This window comes from Macrobrachium rosenbergii, chromosome 17 (genome assembly GCF_040412425.1).
Source record: "Macrobrachium rosenbergii isolate ZJJX-2024 chromosome 17, ASM4041242v1, whole genome shotgun sequence".
NCBI classification, from domain to species: Eukaryota; Metazoa; Arthropoda; class Malacostraca; order Decapoda; family Palaemonidae; genus Macrobrachium; species Macrobrachium rosenbergii.
The window spans coordinates 39,027,680-39,044,646 of NC_089757.1; the positions used below are offsets into that span (position 1 = coordinate 39,027,680).

Sequence of the window (16,967 nt, forward strand, 5' to 3'; positions counted from 1 at the left end):
AGTTATGCGCACTTCCTAGAAGGAAAGAGGAGGGCTATGTGTTCCACAATCTTCTTCTGAAGCCTGGGACTTCTTAGGAGTTGAGTGGGGATGGCTGGAACTCAAGGTCAAGTCGAGATGACTAAGACCCAAAGGTCTTGGCCATTGTCCAAAGTACATGGCAGTGCCCTAGTACGAACCTTGATTGCCGAGGTAACCGGCAAATCTCTGAAAGAGAAAGGCAGAACCAAGTAAAGGTTTGTTCCTAAGGGTCGAACCAACTTGGTACTTACGAAACCAGAGATCCGAATTGGGACAAGTTTCGTAGATCCGAATTGGGATAAAGTCCACCATCTTAACACCAGAATTGCCCACAGAACTGCAGTCGGCAAGACCCTCTGAGACAAGAAGAATTTGTACTCTGTCAAGGCAGGGGAGAGGCTTGGTGTCTCAACCTGAATGAACTCCCTTGTCCAAAGATAAGAATTCATCTGGTCGAGAACGCTCTTGCAAGCAAGGACCGCGGAGGTCCCTGACACTTGGCCCCTAGGGCGATCGCAACTTGAAGAGGAAGACCCTCGCTGCTTCTGAAGCAAGAACTCCTGTACCTCTCTCCTTGGAGAGAGACCTTGACAGATCCCAAGAAACACTTCTCAGCTACCTGGTTGCACTATGAGACAATCGGGGGACCGACACCCAAAGCACACCAGGCAGCCAAACTCTGAAGACAAATTTGTCCACGCTTTCTCAGTCTGTCTCACGCCTCTTGGAACAACCAAGAGGAAAAGGGAACAGGTGAGGAGAAAGGGTAACCCTGCCTGTCCCGCCAGTAAGACCAGCAGGAGAAGCGGACCGTGAGCGATAATCAACCAAAGAAGATTACTGCCAAACATGTGAAGAAGAGAGCTTGTGCCATGGCAAAGCACTTTCCTGGGAAGAGCAGAAAGTTCACTTGAATAGAGCCAAAAACCCGATTTGGAAAAACCAAGTGGGGCCGAGCCGAGCCGTACTGAAGCGAGCCGATCACACAAATGCAATCCAGACTGGGTGGTATGCAGTGGATTGGGAGGCAGGTGGGGAGAGCCGAGCCGAGCCAGTCTCGCAAGCGCGACCAAGGGCTGGGCTGGGCGAGCAAGCCAAGCTGATCGCGCAAACACATTCGGAACTGGACAGGGGAGGAACTCATCTGCCATTAACTAGCACTAGTTTCACGAATTCTAAACTCCTTCGAGGCCGAGGCCCCTCAAGAAGAGGGTTCAAAGGGGAATTCTGTGTCTGCTATCCTGCATGCTGGAACCCTACGGTTCAGGACACGAGGACAAAACCAGGCCAAGCAACCGAAGCAGCTGGCGGGCAGTATCAAGACACCTGACGTCTCGGCACCCAGACACCTGGGTTTCTCTGCACTTTCTCTCGTCCTTGCCTCTCGTCAGGAGAGCACTCGTGATTCATAGGATTCAAGTGACCCATGAGACTCCCAAAAATCGGGAGCGGCTGGTTTCGGTTTCCTAAGAAATCAAAAAGAGCCAGGCACAGAACCAGCCTTTGATGCAGACTTCTAAGACTGGCAACCGAAACGACAGACCCCACAGGAGAATGCGAATCGGTTAAGAGCCAACGAGAGAAACTTGTCTCCCAGAAGAGAGTCAGTCCCTTAGACGTCCCGCAGGACTTCCGAATTCGGGAATCTCTTCCCTGCTTCTTCTGGTGTTCAAACCAATAGGATTGAGACACCAGGCTGGGAACCTGACTGTGCACTGGTAAGCACTTGGGGCACTTGTGGAGCACTTGTGGTGCTGGCAGGAAGAGCTGAGACACCTGGGTGCCTCAGTCCTTTTTCTCGCACTGCTCCCGAACTGGGCCAGGGAGAGTACTCTCCAGACCAGATCAGGGTACTCAATATTCCACCGAATCTCGAGCACTTGGAGCGGCTCGCAAACGAGCCCCCCGAAGCAGGCCCCGTCTTGGAGGTGGAACCTCTAGGACTGGGAAAGGGATTGCAAACCAAGGTCTGCGTGCCCACGGTTCATGAAACACAAGGGTATGTGAATCAGTTTCCTAACCCGAGGAGCCAGCCCCTAGAAGTCCAAGGGCATCAAGGGGAAAGAAGCAGCCTTCCTCTCCTTTGGCCAGCGGAGGTCTGTCCAGTTCCCGGGACCCCCTCGAACCTTGGGAGAGGAAGGGAAGAGGCAACAGAAGATGAAATCAAAGATGAGTTGAAGAAGTCATTGGCTACTTCCACAGGCCAGCTTCCCTCACCTTCACTCCAACATCTTCTACAGGATGGTGGACACGAAACATCGTAGCCTTCAGGGCAGCTAGGCAGGAACACAACGGAAGCGGCCCAGGACATGACCACCAGGTGAAGCAGCAGGCATGGTCAGGACAGCCAAGGCAGGAGCTACGGAAGCAGTTTGGAAGGCAGGAGCTACCGCAACGGCCAGGAACATCACTTCCGCAGGGCGACCTCCTTCACTTTCACTCTGACATCGTCTACAGGATGGCGGAGATCATAACCTCCAGGGCAGCTAGGCAGGAACACAATGGAAGCGGCCCAGGACACTACCACCAGGAGAAGCAGCAAGCACGATCAGGACAGCTGATGCAGGAGCTACGGAAGCTGTTCGGAAGGCAGGAGCTACAGCAACGGCCAGGAACGTCACATGAAAGTCACCAGCAGTGACGGGAACAATCAGGATGGCTGCAACAGGAGACCAGGAAGAGCTGCTCAGAGACTGTCGTCGAGTTAACAGGAGCATAACATAGGAAACTGCAGGAGCAGATGGACCACAGATGCACCAGAGGCAGTCAGTGCCATGGCATACATGAAGGACAGCAATGGATCTACATCGGCGGGAACAGAGGTGGAACGATCCCGATGTGGAACTATGCCATTCCAACCAGGTACTGTGGTCGATCCCTAAGCAACACTGAATGAATGTCAGGACTCCTTCATGCAAGATATCCCCGAGATATCCAGCCAACTACTGCTGTGCCTGCAATGCTCACTGTCAACCTGAAAGAAAAAAGCAAGGATGATTAGTAGAGGGAGACTCCTCTTGCTACAAGGGGAACTGCCCTACTCAGTGAGAGGAGGCCCCTTAGAAGAGGTCGCCCAACTGTCCCCACGCCCGCGTGGTCTTCACCCGACGAGCAAGCGAAGAGGGCGGAGAGAGATCTCTACCGAAGGAGAGATAAGGAAGAACTTACAAGGAGAAGGAAGGAGGGGAGGCCACCAAGGGCGCCATGGAAGTGAAACTTACTAACGACGCCCGCAACCTCTCCCCCACAATCTATAGCACAGGCGGCGAAAACAACACTCAGCACAAGTAGGAAGGAAGTAGTCACACCCTTGTACATGGAGGGCGGGTGCCCAAGAAGGGAAGCGAACTCTTACGTCCCGATCAATGTAGGGGAGCAAAGATATTATGTCCCAACTAATATCTCTGAATGTACTGGGCAACGCCTTCAGTACCTAAATAAAGGGCTACTGGAAGAGAAGCATTGCCACTCGGTTACGCCCCTCTAAATAAGCCCTTGGCTGTCAAACCCGAGACACAGACGCAGGGGAACGACAGCTTATGCAAGGTTATCACAAATCGTGGGTTTGTATTAATAAATATCAAACACACGCAATATATATAAAAAATACAGGAAGATCCCACCGGAATCATAAAGAGCTTAACATCAGTCAGGCATAGAGATCTGAAAACTCGTCTGCAACGCATGACGGCCGAAAGCAAACTAGAATGTTTGGTATTATTACAGTTTCGGTCAAATTCGGATATCTAATATTTTTTTACTTGCTATCATATATTTTTGTCATGATTCATACGAAATACTTACTCGCATCTTCCGCAAATTAAGAGTTACGGAGATATTTGCCGATGAATATTGTGCCTTGTTATCGCAAGGATGCGTTTATGCTGCCATGTCAGTTTTTTCTGCTGAGGCGTTTTTGTTTTTTGTCAATGTATTGTGGGTAAAAATGCCTAATCGTCTTTTGTTTTTCGTTATGAATTATAAAAACGGTACAAATGCTGAAACCTGATTGGTTGCTTTGTTTCAAGAATATCCAATTAACTGCGATTTTGGAATAAGCCGCTTTCTACAAAAGTGCGCTTCAGTTGACTGCCATGGATTCCGTCGTGCACGCCTGCAGTGGGTGTTCTCTGTCTTCCTTTGAGGCTATTGGTCATTTCCATGGACATTACAATGGAACTCCACAAGTTGAATACCTTTTCTTCGTGAACATTTAGTACTACCATCTATTTAAGGTAAGTGAAGTGGTTAACGAAAAGGGTAACATTGCAGTATCGGCCGTGAATTTCACCAAACTGTAACTAGACGTTAGGGGTAAAATTTCGTTCCCTGTAACCCCTGTGGGAGCGCCGCAGCAGCGCAAATATTACCGCTTGCCAGAACATACGAGCTTGCAACAATCATTTAAAATGTGCATAAGCAGCGTGAGCGCGTTTACAACACCCGAAACTGAGAGTGGTACTCATGGCGCCATGTATCTCAAAAAATCTAATCATTTGCGGAAGAAATAAAGGTCAGATTCGTTGAAAGTACACTATTTAAGCCAGGGAAAATGTAATTTTATATCGGAAATGTGAATTTGACCGAAACTGTAAATTTACCGAATGTTTACATCTGGGCAGGCAGGTATTCCCGCCTAACTGGCAGTAGTTACTGCCTAACCACCTTGTTCAAGAGTTTAACGGCCGCGTCCAGCTTTGCCGTACGTAATTCCTAATGTAAAGGACCTCAGGTCTGTATATCGTGTCGGAACAATCTTGGGTACGCAAGATACCCATGAATAACAACAATACATCAAATGTACCTAATCACAACAAAAAGGAAGAAAAACACCAGGATGAGGTGCTGAGGAAAGCAATAGTATGTCCACTCTGCGCGAAGGCTACCAGGCGGACACGCAACTCAGCGAATGGAGGTGGTGAGGGTAATTCCTACGTAAAGACTGACGGTTTGTATTCGTTTAGGAACAACTCAATTTTCAGTGGCCTTGGTTGGATTCAGTTAGGTCATTCTGCAACTCCATTACTGACCTTCATTATTTATCTTAACTTTCAGTGTCCTAGGTTAGGTTAGGTTAGGTCAGCCCGAGGAGGGGGACCAAGGCTTGCCCCAGGCAAGGATGAAAGGGACGGGAGAGGGGGGGGGATCGGAGACCAGGGGGGCAACCTCCCTCGGCCACGTAGGTCCTGGCACCCTGGGTATTGGTGTCGTATTGAAATGCACCGACAGACACCACAGCCTGTGGCAGCAGCCTGACGAGGACTGACTGACCCTACCTATTACCCTGGGATATTCACGTCTCACTTACCACGTAAGCTGCAGCCTGAGCTACAGTTTCATAATACGAACGAATCCTAATTTTCTCGAAAGTTCCTCTCGTCAATATCTTGAGAATTTGAACTCGTAGTCTTCCTCCTTTGTTATGACTAATTACTAATGTATAGCAGATACAATTTGACAGTGCATCGAGAGTGTAAGAACAGCTGACTTACACTAACACCATATGGGCACGTTCGATGCGACAGTGTACCGTGACATTTTGAATTTTCTTCTAAAAATGGCAATTGTGACTTTTTAACAATGATATTCCAATTTGTATTGGTTCATAATATTACGGGATGGTTCTGAGCCGTGATCTAAAATATATAAACGGCTCACAGAAAAATAAATGACTTTGCTTCGTAGTGATTTCCTGTTGTTTTATTAACCACAGCTTAGATTTCGACGGCAAATTAGATTTTCACTATTTTTATGTACTTCTGCCAACCAGAGTTTAAACATTTGAGTATCTGGGATAATGCAAACCATTATATGCTTTATCGCCCCGATTTTCATATGGGGTTGACTTCGAATTTAATAGGCTACACAAGTACAAAGTCAGTTATTCAAACTTACCAACTGTAATGTAACCTATTAATTTCCGACATATAGAATGCTCATAATGAATGTATTTGTCGTTAATATTCTATCGATAACCCTTAAGATAATAATGGACAGCCTATCCAATACTAATCATTTGCACATTAGCGTTCTCGTATTTAACCACAGCTGGCCAAAACTTAACAGTTTTGGTGGGAATTTCACCGTTAAATTCCTTCTCCCAGTTAACAAACAGTAACTTTTCTTATTGAGAACATAACTTTGCTGTGTCTTCATCTTTTACAGAGCCATGGAAGGATTTAGGAAAATCCTTGTATGCTGTTCTTACTTGAGACAAACGTTTTTGTGGTTGAAACAATCCGAGAGTTGTTACTATGACAGAATTATCATCACACCGTTTACCTAATTGGCTATTCGCTTCAATTAAAAATTGTAGACATCTTCCTTTATTGTTTCCTCATGTTCTGCAGGCAATTTTGCATCCTTTAGACACATTTCAAATTTGGTTCCAAACGATTTATTCTTTATTTTATGTTGAAGTGATTTATGAAGCACATCAAGGTCTCTGAAAACTTTATATGGATCGGCATCTGTTGCTTGGAATGCAGAATTAACAGTCTTGAAATTTTGAATAATAGGCAGAATAAAAGTCAAGTACAGGTAATTACGTACGTCAGTAAGCATGTCCATAATCATACGACCATGGTAATTTCTTCCCTTGCCAGCCACCAAATTGAAGGAAGTTTTCAGTTCCTCCTATTGAGACAGTATCGCAAATATACATTTCGCTTTAATTAACCATCTGGTGCTAGAAGGGGTGATGAACTTTGAAGGCTCTATACAACCATCATTTAATATTTAAGTAAAGTTTTGAAGTCATCTTGACGGAGAGAACTAAATTTGAACCAGCGTGCAATTTCTGATAATAGAAAGTCAATGTTGGTTGGAAATTTTTTACTTGCATGTTCGCAACATAAACCCGAACTGTGGCAAGTACACTTAACGAAAACTAGGTTTGGCTTAATTTCTCTGAGCCTTGAAAGAACAGAGTTGTGTACGCCACAAACGTTAGGCCTATTTGCACCATCCGATGTAAACCCAATGCAGTCCTTCAAGCTGATGCAGTTTTTTTCCAGATACTTTTTGATCTCCTTAAAAAGGTTTTCCCCAGTGATGGAAATAACAGGAACTAGGCCAGTAAATTATCCATAATTAGCCAAAAAACAGGTGGCTAATTTCCGGGAAATATTTTTAGCCTCGTTGTTCGCAAATTAGCCACATCTGGCATCCTGGATCATACGACAGAATGTTCCAGTTGTTTCGACCATCCATTCTTCGTCTTTGAAAATAGTTTCAGTTTTGTACTGTACTAACTTTCTTCTAATGGTAGCCGACCAGCAATCTCATTATTTATCAGTGTTATTAGTTATTTTGCTAAAAATGCAGCCTCATATGTCAAAACTGTTAGTTAATTTTTCAATCGATAGCAGAGGGAAAGAACTTCAAGTAATCTCCTGTCTGGCCAAGGAGGTCGAATCGGGTCTACAGTATTCCCGGACCAGGACTAGTGAAGCCGACCCGGTCAGCGCGTGTTGTCTTATGCATTTTCTTAATGACAAAAAATATTCAAACATGATGTTGTATTGATACGAATGCCTACAAACACGATTCCTTGCGGACCGGCACATCTGTGGTCGAATGCATGTTTAGAATCAGCACTGGACAGGGAAAGGATAATGGTTATGCTCTAGGTACCACATATGGCGAACATTTACCATTTTCTCCATAACTTTACAAAGGCTGGAGGTCAAAGCAATGGCTTGGTAGCTGGTAACAAACATGCCTTCTTTTCCTGGTTTAATAAAAGGTAGCACTTACAGTATCTCCCAGATATGTGGAAAAGTCAACATATATTCGATTTACGATACTTAAGAATGAACCTTTTTGTGTTTTCTGTGCCAGCCACAGATTTATTTAGCATTTTCTAAAGCAGTGAGCGGCTTCCTCAATAAACTAGCAGTAATTGTCTACCTGCTCTTTCTTTCGCACCCTCTCATGGGCTCTTGCCTGTATAGAGTGTAGTCGGTCATTTTCTGTTCTCTACAGTGATAGTCTGCACAGGGTTGGTCAAGGGATTCCGCTGATACATCAGCAAGTGACTGGCGACAAGTGTCAGTCATTAACCGAAGATCACTGTTTATTTTTAGTACAGGTTGTTTACTGGGGACAAATTTGCCTGATATTTTTCTTAACTTTTTCCAGAACAAAGTGTTTTTTTTTTTTTTTTTGCATTTATAGTTGAAACGGACCAATATCCTTTACCAGCTTTCATATGTTTCACACTGAGCTGTGTTTTGGCCTTACAAAATACAACCCAATAATGAGCACATCTGCCTCCTACAGTGGTTCTATGGGCCACCTGGTATTCAGAGTTCACTAAGGCACAGGTCCGCAAACAAACATTCCTTTAGGAATAGGCTGGAGACCAGCTGTAAAAAGGGTGGTATTAAGCAGTTCCATTACATCGTCGATAATAGGGAACTCAGCTTCAGTAACATCTACTGTACTTTTTTCTGAACATAAAACCCGTTTACCTGCAGATTATCTCTCTGCTGACATTTCCGTACTTTAGCCAAGCACCTGGTTTTTACCTGCAATATTAAACTTGTTCTGACAAGCTATCTCATACGGAATAGTTCATCTCTGCTATTGATATTTTAAGCGATTCATTTGCTTCCCTACACTAATGTTCCTGCTTGCACTGTTTAGTCCAGTATTTCATAATGAATTGTTTTGCAACCACGGTAGAAAAATTTACACCCAGTCTTACACACTTATTTAAAGTTTTCTCTCTTCCCTCATTAAATGTGGTCTTTTCCGATAATCTTATTGCCCGAATTTCCTCCTCTAAATGGTAAATCGCACCGGCTTGAAGATTAGTGACCTTCACCACAATACACATTATGGTTCCTTTTTGCACATAGTATGAACGTCCTCTGCACACTTTATGCTGGTTTGCCTTGTACCTTTGATCTATCTATATGAAGTAAGAGTATGCCAAAAATCTTGGGATATAGGCAGTAGTTTTATTTTGAATCTCTTCAATACTGCATATACTCTGGTAGTCTTTGAGTGCTCAGTGTTAGGACTGGAGCAGGTTGAAATAACACAACATCACAGTCTCTTTCTTATCGTGTCAATTTTTACTGCTCCTTGATCTTCAAATTCTTTTTGACGTTTCTCCATGGAGTAATTCATCAGTTGGGGAGCATAAATCAAACCCTTGGTTGAGTTGAAACTGGAATATAGTGTGCACTTAACTGAAACTGTCCCTTGAGATGACAAAGCCAGTAATTTGAGCTTTCACCTGGTGATCCTACTTAAACCAGTAATTTGTTTTCATTTGGGGAGAGACTTTTGGTTGTTTACCAACACACTGATTATGTATGTTAACTTCAAAGATATCTGTATCACTGTAATTCAATTTAAAGTTCAGGTACAAAGATACCAAGGATTATTCCATACTTTTCTTTTTCTTGTAACCATACTGGGGAGAGGTCAAATGGGTTATGGTTTTGTCCTTACCCACACTTTCGGACATTGCTGGTGTCAATATGTCTACAGACCCAGGGGGTGGTACGTTTATCATGGGACCTTTCCACGAGAGAGATATATTAGAAATAAAAAAAAGATGCTTGAATATTAAAAAGATATCATAGATTCTTCATAATATTTTTTCCACTCACACCTGTAAGAGCTGAATCCCAAAAGTCTTCCCCCTACCCAACCCCAAAAGGGAGGGCACCAACACAATCAGAGATGCTCAAGTGTAGGCCTACTCTGCTTGTTGGGACCAAGTCTGCTACATGAATAAAGTCATTCCCCACGTTAATTACGTCTGTATGCAAACCACATAGAATAGTGGGAGTCCTGACCTTAACATCACCCCACCCCTGGAGTCCAAAGGCTGACCACCAAGAAGTTCCACCCTCAAGGTATCATTGTGACAAAAGATATTAAAACCACTCAGATCCAAACATTATCAGATAGTAGACATCCACATCACATTACTACTAAAGCTAAAAAATTAATTCCAGTCACAACCATGATACCTTTCTCCATTTGTCAAGACAGAAAATTTAATGAAAAGTGGAAAAATCCACATGTAATAAAAGAAGGATAATAAATAGGACTCTTGGATTTGAACATAGGAATTAATTCCCGTTGTTCAAGAACCCCTCCTCCTCACTACAGATAGGTGGTTCTACATCGAGGGGGTCTGAGCATGAGTGAGACTCTGACCAAGCTTATGCATGCTTATACTAAGGAAATGGTGCTAACACTTCTGATGGAGAGAGCAGGTTTTTACGGAAAAGTATCTTAAGGTTTGCAGTGGGAATAAGAGCATCTTTTGCCTAAAATCTTGGAGGGAAAGAGTCTAGAAACTACTGAATCTCCCACCAGAAACTGGGAGGTTCTGAGTTTTTGCCACAAACACAGGAACAGAGGAGGTGAGGGAGCCCTATACCTACAAACGCTGGACTAGGTGAGAAAGGACATATAACTCATCTAACTGCTTCGAGGGTAAGTCTAGAGTCATAACTCTATCCAGAGCCTGTCCAGCAGCTCAAAGGGTGCTCGGATTAAGTTACAAAGGAAAAGACCACTGCTACAGGCTGATCCCCCTCCTTTGTGAGTGCCAACGTAGCAGCAGCTGAAGTAGGAGCATACTTCTCAGTAGCTAGGTTTCAAAAAATGTTGCAAAAGACAGACTGCCATGGATGTTCAGGGTAGGCCAGATATTTCTCAGGTACTCCAATCATAGAGTAAGGTGAGAAGGGTGATGAGTCAATGCCCACCTAGGGGAATGGAATATAGAGTTTAGGCCAAAGGCCAAGCACTGGGACCTATGAGGTCATTCAGAGCTGGAAAAGAAATTGAGAGTGGGCAGGTATGAAACGGCGTAACAGGAGAAAAACCTGGCGGTTGCACTATGGAATAATTGTCAGGAGAGGGTGGATAGCAAGATGGAAGAAAGATAATATTAATGGAGGTACAATAAAAGGAATGAAAGGGGTTGCAGCTAGGGGCCATAGGGATGCTGCAAAGAACCTTTAGTAATGCCTACAGTGCACCTCATGAGGCGCACTGATGGCACTACCCCCCAGCATCAGCATTGTCATTCATAGAGAGCAAATAAGTGACAGGAATCCTTCACCTCTCAAGCACTACCCTAATCAAATGGGGAAGTACCCCAAAAGACAATGGGATAAAAATAGGGGAGGGAGAGAGGAAGGAACCAGAAGGATTTGGCGGGGTTACCAGGCTGGCGAAATCCTCTTGTCCTTCCACATCTCCCTACCAAAATCACCCACTGAGGAAAGACCAGCTAGAGCAGGGGGAGAACAGGTGCATACCTTTCCCCCTGCACCCACAAGCATCTTTACACCCAACACAAAGGTGTTGGTCAGGTGTCCTTCTCCAAGTCAAAAACAAAGAAAAAACAACTGCAGTACATTCAACAATCATAAAGCAAAAGAAGAAAATACACAAATGCTCAAACATTTATTGACATGCAGGGAAAACAAAGTGCAGCATAGATGTCTACTCTTCCCAAAAATTGAATTGAAATCACAATTTTTAAAAGTAAATTGTATCTTTCCTAACTATACAAACCTGAGGTTCTTTAAATTAGGAATTACTTAAGGACAAGTTGGACATGACCATTAAACTCTTGAACAAGGAGGTTACGCAGTAGCTACCGACAGGTAGGCAAAGTTAAATATACCTTAGTTTAACCAGACCACTGAGCTGATTAACAGCTCTCCTAGGGCTGGCCCGAAGGATTAGACAGGAATACCCGCCTGCCCGGATGTAAACATTCCAGTTTGCCTTTCTGCCTAAGTTCAGATTGAGGTGTGGCATGAGGCGGGCATAAAAATGTAATGTAAAGGACCTCAGGATTGTATAGTTAGGAAAAATACAATTTACTTTTAAAAATTGTGACTTGTTCCGACACAATATACAAACCATCGGTTCTTTACATTAGGAAGACTCACTGGTTGGAGGGAGGAATCTGAGTGAGTCTCTTCAACTGACTGGAGTTCTGCACACCTGGGCTACTCCTCCTGGTTGAAAGAGCAAGGAGGAGCACCGTGCCTCTGACATATTGATTGGAGTGTAGGAACTGCAAGATCAAATGTCAGATACTGGACCTTTTCACAAGTGTGACAAAACGTAACTCATATGAAATGGGCTGGGAAGAATCTAAGAGTCGGAGGCAGTAAGGAAAACCTAATATAAGGTTTCCTTTATTGCCAGTCTCTCCTTCCTCCCCTTGCTAGAGGAAGGAGCGGAATTGCTTCTATGATTCTAAAAGAAAAACAGGATGGGTGCTCGATGTGTAGTCTTACCGCATCAGACGCCAGATCCAGCGCAAGTATCAGTTCGAGTCCTATTCTCATCCTGAAGGAGGAGAAGTAGGAGGGTGAGGAAGGAGGAGGAGAGGCCAGTCACTCTTGGTATCCTTCTCACTTCTAGAACCAACACCTTAGGCGAGCTGCTACAAGTCCTCTTGAAGGAGCTGGATAAGAAAACACAACTTGTTGAGCAGCCACCACAGGACCAAGGAAAAAAGGCTCCAAGGGCCTGTGGGTAAGACCACAGGAAGAAGACAAGAGTGTGGTCTATGAGACCACATCTTGCTTCCAGACCAGCAGAAACTTCTGGAATGTGAGGGATGGACCAAGCCACTGACTTCGTGAGCTCTCAGGTGGAAAGTACTGGTATCATCGTTACCAGCTGCCAAGTGCCTTATTCTATTGCTTCATGAAGCCAGGAGAAAGATGTATCCTTAGACACTTCTTCCTTGGGAGAGATAGTACTAGCAAAAATGTAGATGAAATCCAGGGTAGGAATGTCGAGCCTTTCGGAAAGTACCAAAGCTCCCCAATAAGACAAGGTAACGATTGATCTGGATCATCGATACAAAGTCCAAGGAGGGGGGGGAACAAGAAGGACTCGAACCCAACAATAAATGCCGATGGATTCAGAGTCCACTTAAACATCCGAGAAGGAGTCAAGGTATTGATACCCTTCACCTGTTCTTCCATCTTCTACACCATAGCCGGAGCGAGATGAGAGATGGTCCTAAGAGGGCACATCTCTGTCTGACAACTCTTGTAAGGGCGCATGCAGAGCACGGGACAGGAACCCTAAACGAGAGTCACATGCCACTCTGGGAACAGTTCCCTGGGACAGCAACACCGAAGAAGCTCATCCGTACCTAAATCAGATAGAAGACTAGGTCGCAAGGGCCTATGTTCTTCACAAATTAAAGAGAGAGAAGCAACCCTCGGCAGAGAAGATGAAGAAGTCCAGACTTGAAGAGCAACTCTGACCTGAGAAGAAGTTCTGCCAATGACACCAACCAGCGAAGACGGACCCAGTCCCTGGGACAGTGTTGCAGAGGACGCCAAGAGATATCCAGCTACTGTATATCTGTTGCCGCTGGGCAAGAAAGCTTATGCTTGCAAGGAAAGCTGGAAGGTCTCCCAGTCCTGAACACACAGGGATGTACTGCCTGAAGAACCACTTCTCGTGTAGTTGCTACAGGAGGTTGGGTCAAGCAGAATCCTTCTTGATACCTCGGAAGCAGAGCTATCAGGTCGGGCGAAAGGCAAAGTCTTCCAGCATTTGTCTGTCACTAGGGGTGAGCAATGCTTGTGAACCCCTAGTGAAACAGACAAATATGGAGGGAAAAACATAGATATCAATTTTTCCCAAAGAGACAGCATGCCTCAGTGTAGCAGCCCCTGGGTCTGGTACGAAGGAGTGAGAAAACTACTGACTTTGTTGTGCAGGAAGGCAACAGAAAGACGTTAGAGATCTCTCAGCCAAGCAGTCTCTTTGTGAATCTTTGTGAGGAAAAATGAAGAGCAGGTTCCGTCCCAGTCACTCAAACCTGAGGCCGAGCTCGCCTACCAGTACATCCCCACCAGGAATGTATCTGGCCAATTGTGCTATCGAGTGCACTATAGAACACTCGAGTACCTGCAAATGTCGACAGATGAAACAGGAGGAAAAAACGATTCCCTCTCGTTTGTCGACGTAGGCCACTACTGTGGTTTTGTTGTTCAACGAAACCACTGAGTGTCGCAAAACTTATCCTGAATTCTTGGAAGGCCAAAAGGCTGCCTTGAGTTCAGGATGTTGATGAAAAGGTACTAATCATTTCAGTCACACAACTTCAGGACAAAGTCTTACAGGTGTGCGCCTATTTCTCAATCGGTGAATCCGAAAGTAGACACACGATGTGAGGAGAATATGCAAGCATATTCGAAGGTTCCTTCAATCAGGCATTAGCCTAACTCTTTCCTCATATTTCAAAGAGGAAAGAAGGATGGAGGAATGGAAACAGACCTCCTTCATTTTCCACCATGGGGAAGCTTCTGCAAGACGACAGGGTACCAAGACAGTTAGCTCTAGCCACGCTGGCATTTCCCGAATCGGGAGCATGGAAGAGGAAGCAGGATGGAAATTGATGAAAAGAACTGCCGAGACCCAAGGGAAATAGATACTTCTCCTGAAGGAATCCATTCCCAGATCTAGGCAATACCACTGCCAGGTCCAGAGACTCGATAAGTATCATTTCATCCAGGTATCTGCAGTAGGAGAGTTTCTGCCTGAGTGATACTTCTTTCTCTCTTCCCTTTCACCCTCCTCCCTTATGGAAAAGAGGGTGGAAAGAGACACAGCTATGCACACTTTCCCAGAAGGGAAGAAGAGGGCTGTGTTTCACAATCTTCTCCTGAAGCCTGGGACTTCTTAGGAATTGTGGGGGGCTGGCTTGAACCTAAAGTCGAGCCAAGATGACTAAGACCCAAAGGTCTTGGCCATTGTCCAAAGGACAAGGCAGTGTCCTGGTACAAACCTTGATTACTGCGGTATTTGACAAAACTCTGAAAGAGAAAGGCAGAATCAAGTCAAGGTTCATTTCTAAGGGTTGAGCCAACTCAAGACTTACGAAACCAGAGATCTGAATTAGGACAAAGTCCTTCTTAGCATCAGAACTGCCCACAGATTGTGCCTGGTATAGGAAGACCCACCCCTGGACAGGACCAGTCTCCATAAGGCAGGGTTCTTTCCAGGAATGGTTGTATCCGAGGAGAGAGAGCCTAAAAGTGAAGGATCATGGATCCATCAGGAGACTGCCTGGAGGAAACCAGCAGTAGTCCTCCAAGATCGCCGCCTCTTGTTGCAGAAGAGAATGCCCTTCTCGGCAAGGAGAAGCAGAGAGAGAACCTAGTCCGGGTGAAGCAGAGTCAAAACAACCTGCAGTCGGCAAGACCCTCCAAGGCAAGAAGAACAAGAAGAATTCGTACTCTGTCGAGGTAGGGGAGGAGCTTGGTGTCTCGACTTGAATGAACTCCTTGCAGCAGCCCCTGAAACTCTTGGCACCTTTGGGAACTGCAAGGGTTGCGAGTGATGAAGATTATTCATTGGGGGAGCCGCGGTCCTGTCCCAGGGATCCTCACGCTGACGAATCAGCGCAAAGTTCTTCGAGAAACGAGGGCAATTGCAACTTGAAGAGGAAGACCCTCGCTGCTTCCGAAGCATGAAACTCCTGTACCTTGCTCCTTGGAGGGAGACTCTGACAGATCCCAAGAAACCCTCCTCAGCTACCTGGTTGTACTATGAGACAATCGGGGGACCAACATCCAAAGCACGCCAGGCAGCTAAACTCCAAAGAAAGACAAATTTGTCGGAGCTTTTTCTGTCCGTCTTGCACCTCTCGGAACAACTGAGAGGAAAAGAGAATAAGTGAGGAGAAAGAGTATCCCTACCTGCCCCCTGCCAGTAAGACCAGCAGGAGAGGCGGACCATGAGTGATAATCAACTGAAGGCGATTACTGCCACACGGGGGAAGAAGAGTGCTTGTGCCGTGGCAAAGCGCTTTCCTGGGAAGAGCAGAAAGTTCACCTGAACAGCGCTGAGAACCTGATTTGGAAAAACCAAGCAGGGCTGAGCAGAACCGCACAGAACCGAGCTGATCAAGCAAATGCAATCCAGACTGGGTGGTAAGCGGTGGACTGGGAGGCAAGCGGTAAGAGGCGAACCGAGCCGAGCAGAGCCAGTCTCACGAATGCGACCGGGGGATGGGTGGGACGAGCGAGCCGATCGCACGAACATAATCAGAACTGGACAGGGCGGAACTCATCTCCCGTGAACTAGCACTAATTTCCTGAACTCTAAACTCCTTCGAGGCCGAGGCCCCTCAAGAAACAGTTTTAAAGGGGAATCCTGTGTCTGCTATCCTGCATTCTCGAACCCTAAGGTTCAAGACACGAGGATGAAACCCACCCAAGCAACCAAAGCAGCTGGAGGGCAGTATTGAGACACCTTGGTGTCTTGGCACTCACTCTCGTCCTGTGCCTCTTGTCAGGAGAGCACTTGTGATTCACAGGATTTGAGCAAACTAAGAGACTCCCAAAAATCGGGAGGGGTTGCTTTTAGTTTCCTAAGATATCGAAAAGAGCCAGGCACAGAACCAATCTTAGACACAGACTTCGAAGACTGGTAACGAGGGTGCAGCCTCTCGTGACCCCTGAAACGCAAGACCCCAGAGGAGAATGCGAATTGGGTCCTGCCCAAGGGTGGAAAAAGCCAATGAGAGAAACTTGTCTCCCAGAAAAGAGTCAGCCCCTTAGAAGTCCCGCAGGACTTCCAAAGGAGATCTCTTCCCTGCTTCTTCTGGTGTTTGAACCGATAGGATCGAGACACCAGGCTGGGAACCCGACCGAGCACTGGTAAGCACTTGGGGAGCGCTTGTAGTGCTGGCAGGAAGAGCTGAGACACCTGGGTGCCTCGGCCCTTTCTCTCGCACTGCTCCCAAGCTGGGCTGGGGTGAGTACTCTCCAGACCAGATTGGGATACTTGATATTCCACAGAATCTTGAGCACTCGGAGCGGCTTGCAAACGAGTGCCTGAACAGCCCCCGTCTTAGAGGCGGAACCTCTAGGGCTGGGAACGGGAGCACAAACCGAGGTCTGCACACCCACGGCTCC

The 16,967-nt window shown here is 45.8% G+C and overlaps 1 protein-coding gene across 3 annotated transcripts in view; it reads right to left on the reverse strand.

Moving 5' to 3' along the window:
* Positions 1-5,762, reverse strand: part of Atg5 (autophagy protein 5) — a 125,759-nt gene extending 119,997 nt beyond the window's left edge. The window contains exon 1 of one of the 3 annotated variants that reach the window (XM_067119909.1): positions 5,330-5,762. The gene's annotated coding sequence lies outside the window, so the exon portion shown is untranslated. The other 2 variants (XM_067119912.1, XM_067119910.1) reach the window with 2 other exon arrangements.
* Positions 5,763-16,967: the final 11,205 nt, after the last annotated feature.